The sequence below is a fragment of the Carassius auratus genome, unplaced genomic scaffold, assembly GCF_003368295.1.
Source record: "Carassius auratus strain Wakin unplaced genomic scaffold, ASM336829v1 scaf_tig00038942, whole genome shotgun sequence".
Taxonomy (NCBI): domain Eukaryota; kingdom Metazoa; phylum Chordata; class Actinopteri; order Cypriniformes; family Cyprinidae; genus Carassius; species Carassius auratus.
In genome coordinates, this window is record NW_020526477.1 from 25,001 (window position 1) to 29,712 (window position 4,712).

The 4,712-nt window shown below is 40.6% G+C and overlaps 1 pseudogene; it reads right to left on the reverse strand.

The window, feature by feature from the left end:
* Positions 1–4,104, reverse strand: part of LOC113083579 (receptor-type tyrosine-protein phosphatase S-like) — a 28,647-nt pseudogene extending 24,543 nt beyond the window's left edge.
* Between the last annotated feature and the right edge of the window lie 608 nt (positions 4,105–4,712).

Sequence of the window (4,712 nt, forward strand, 5' to 3'; positions counted from 1 at the left end):
GCTCACAGATACGGCACACTTTAAACCATCACTGCAATCCAAAATGCTCTTCTTATGTAGATTTTTTGTCTTGTTTCCAGCCCTGGTATCTACAAATGATTAAATCAAGAAGTAGAATTATTGTCTTGTTTTCAGAAAAAAGTCAAAATTAATGTTTTTGCTTAGAACAACCAAAACAATCTTATTTCACACAGAGAACAAGGTTATGAAGCTTACACCACTGACAGATTATTTAGCTTGTTTCAAGCACAAAAGCACTTCATTTTTACTTGTTTTTTTTTTCTGAAAACAAGACAATAATATTACTTTAAGTAAAGTCAAGTCAAACTTTATTTATAGAGCACAACTTTAACTCAGCCATTGTTGATCCAAAGTTTTACAACAAAAGGTTAGATAAAATAAAAGTATAAAAAAAGAAAGGAAAAAAACTTGTCTAATAAAATACTTTTTTTTTTTTTTGCAGTGTAATAAATAAATATCAAAACATTCTTGAATCAAGATTCATGTACTTTACAGGTCAAATGGGTTAAGATTTTTCAAAGTTTGATCAAAATGTGGGGTAATAAAAATTATTATTCTAAAGCTAAACAAGATGATTTTTCTTGCCCCACTGGCAGATATTTTTGTTCATATTAAGACAAAACTAAATTTTGATCATTTGTTTTTTAAAACTAGACATACTATTTAAAGTCATTTAACCTGTCCAGTAAATGTATCTTGATTCAAGAATGTTTAGATATTTTTACTAGAAGATTTAATGAAAAAAGCATTTTTTGCAGTGTGTCGAATGAGACGCTTCTGTTCTCACGCCTGAATCAGATCAGTGTTCTTCAGAAGCACAGAAGATGTTTGGCTCGCTCTTTCTTCTCCTCCTCCAGAGGAGGCTGTCATGTGCAGCGAGGGCGAGACGTCACTCACGATCTTTCCAACACTTGACTCGCCTTTCAACAGTTTTCCAGGAGCGGAAACGGTTCGAGCGCTTCATCACGCTGACAGAATGAAAATAGGCCATTCTCTGATGACAAACAGACAAAAACCCTAGAACATTCCACTAAAACAGACACTTCATGCAGCTCATGCGCAAGCAGTGAGAGAAAACCACAAACACAGACTAAACAGAGCAACGGAGAACAACTGCGGTGTTCCTCTGCGGGACTCGGACACCACGCTGAGTTTATGAGCACAGGTGATCCGGGATCATCATTCTGATCCTATCATGCTGTGAAACGGCTGAACTCAGAACGAGCCACTTGAAGTTTGGGGAATAATTGTTATATTTAGAGAGTTTTGTTTTGCCTGGCCGCTGCTGTTTATCAATCTAACATAATTAATATATATGAGCCAGGTTCAGATTATTTCTATAACAACAACTGCTCATTATAACCATTACTTATAAACAGTGTGGAGGGTAACACATTACAAGTTACGTTATCAGAATACTTTTTTTAAATAACTAGTAAAATAATTGTACATTTTTACAAAAAAAAAAAAAAACTTCTTCAAATAAGTTTCGGAGGTTATTTAGTTTCCCATGTATTGAGTGATGGCTCTCGTGTCTGGTGTTTGAGAGAAATCATGAAATCAGGAGCGAAGGCAGAGACAGAGGATCGTTGTGTAATTTTTACTGTGAAAGGGACTTTACAGCTGCCACAAATATGATTTGTTTCGTTGCTATTAAAAAACAAAGTAAGCCCAGTCCAGGTGACAAAATGTGATGTAAAAGAAACAATCCATTACTTACTGTAAAATATAACTATGTAATGCAATAAGTATTTTTTTATGGAGTATTGCAATATTGTAACAAATTACTTAAACAAAAAAAAACACTTAAACAGATATCAGTCATAACTGAGCTGCTGAAACTGGTTAACCCTAAATTAGCACAGATTAGATATTATAAAGATAACTGAAAAATGTGTTAATGTACAAAAGAACAATACTTGCCTATTACATTGTATGAATAGTGGCCAAAATGTATGAATGTCTGAATGTGTGTGTGTGTGTGTGTGTGTGTGTGTGTGTGTGTTTGAATCATGCAGGGATTTTTAGTGAATGTACGAAGTCAGTTTTCCACAAATCTTCATGTCAAAAGTTTGGTTTGTGCATCTTTAAAATAAACGACAAGTTTATCAATCTAATACAATCTAATCTAATCTAATGTCGTTTAGAGACGTTTATTAGTGTGACTGAAGTGAGACACACACGGTCACTGTCGCGTTCGGATCATACGATGCTTGACGGACAGCTCGGCACAGATGATACTGATGAGACATCGACCAATTCAGCGCTTTGGAAAAAAAGGGATGTGGAGCGATCAATAAACTGATTGTCTGCAGAAAGCACGTCCGTCACTTGAGCAAGAGCTGCACACAGACACATGCACACGAGCACAGACAGACACGAGAACAGACACGGGCACAGACACGGGCACAGACACGGGCACAGACACGGGCACAGACACGGGAACAGACACGAGAACAGACACGAGAACAGACACGGGCACAGACACGGGCACAGACAGACAAACACATGACAGATGGACAGACACCAGCATGAGGACAGACACAAGCACAGACATGAGAACAGACAGACAGAAGATGCACAATCACAGTGGCACAGAGCACATGACCACACAACAGCCAATCAGGACACAGCGCTGCTCAGGCATGCAAACGTTATCATGCAGACACTCATAATTTCCAATTGCTGGGTTTCCATGGCAACGCGTGCAGAGACAGAGAGAGGGCCTTCCGAGAAGAAGGTTTGCAAACAAGATCCCACAATGCAACACACGAGACTGACACGACCCTCGTCTACTCAGCGCATTACATTTATCTTGGGTTCGCTACCATCGTCAGCACTGTTTACTGCTTGACTGACATTTAGTTCTCTGTGTTTAAATGCCAAATTAAAGAAACGAGAGAAAATAAACAAAAAACACACCAACCTTCTCGCAGCTCTGAGGGTGTAAGAGGGATTGAGAAAGCAGAGAAGAAAACCAGGGAAACACAGAGAGAGTAAAAAGGCCACTGCAACCATCTTCATCTGCCACAGTCTGACCTCATTCATTTACTCTAGCTTACGTTTAGCTCTTCAGTCTGCGTCTTTGTGTGGCAGTATTATTCATATCATATACACTCCCAAATATCAAATATTGTGGCTTGGCCTTGCTCTACTCTGAGGAATTCACTTCATAAAGAAATAAACTGAAAATATCACAAGCAAACTGAGAAAACACATACACAACACACTGCAAAGACCTTTATATTTTAGTTGTAAATCATGAATGTAGTTAACAGTAAAGTCAAATTAGTTTCTTTTAGTAATTGAAACAAATACAAACAGACAAAAAAACTGAAAAAACATGAAGCAAACAATTAGAAGCACACAAACTTTGCAATATTAGTAAAGGCATCATGCAGCACTTAATAACATTAATATTTACTATAACGTGTTCATCAGAGCAAATATTCAGATGTGATTGACGGCCGGTGTTGAGGTCTTTCCCGCTCGTTACTCATCGAACCTCATTTACCTTCTTTTATTCTCTATTAAACTGCGGTGGATCTTTCCGGACCAGCAGGCCGTGAGCCCTTCAGCCCAACAGCAGATATCACTAATTGAGTTTACAGAAACAATTACAAACCTGTAAACCCAATTCATTTCAAATCAATTAGCTTTTTTAATGCTTCAGTTAGCCATGAATCACGAATGAACCCCGACGGGAAGCACTTGAGTTGATAAAGTTGGGCGTTTCCTCCGAATTGCTCGAGCAGAATTGAATCTCTGCTTGGAAGAAGCTCATAAAAACAGAAATTTGTTCAGCTTGGACACAGCCAAGAGCATACACGCGATAACAATGCAACGCGATAACGTATATATGTGTTTACATTAGAAGTGCTGCAGAGGCTGCTGAATAAATAAATAAATTAGTCTTTCATTGACATTTGAATGAAAGTGTATTACCTACGGAGTACCTACTGTGTTCCATACCTCTCACGTATAAGTTAGCAGGGGACGAGTAGCGCACGCCCTGAGAGTTAGACGCCCACGCACTCGTACTCCCCTGATCGGTCTCCTCACTGCGCTCGATCTGCAGCGCACCTGCACAGAGAGAGAGAGAGAGAGAGAGAGAGAGAGGGAGAGAGAGGGAGAGAGAGAGAGAGAGAGAGAGAGAGAGAGAGAGAGAGGAGAGAGAGAGAGAGAGAGAGAGGGAGAGAGAGAGGGAGAGAGAGAGAGAGAGGAGAGAGAGAGTGAGAGGGGGAGAGAGAGGGAGAGAGAGAGAGAGAGAGAGAGAGAGGGAGAGAGAGAGTGAGAGAGGGAGAGAGAGGGAGAGAGAGAGAGAGAGAGAGAGGGAGAGAGAGAGAGAGAGAGGGAGAGAGGGAGAGAGAGAGAGAGAGAGGGAGAGAGAGAGAGGGAGAGAGAGAGAGAGAGAGAAGGAGAGAGAGAGAGAGGGAGAGAGAGAGAGGGAGAGAGGGAGAGAGAGAGAGAGAGAGGGAGAGAGAGAGAGAGAGAGAGAGAGAGAGAGAGAAGGAGAGAGAGAGAGAGAGAGAGAGAGAGAGAGAGAGAAGGAGAGAGAGGGAGAGAGAGAGAGGGAGAGAGGGAGAGAGAGAGAGAGAGAGAGAGAGAGAGAGAGAGGGGAGAGAGAGAGAGAGAGAGAGAGAAGGAAGAGAGAGAGGGAGAGAGAGAGGGAGAGAGGGAGAGAGAGAGAG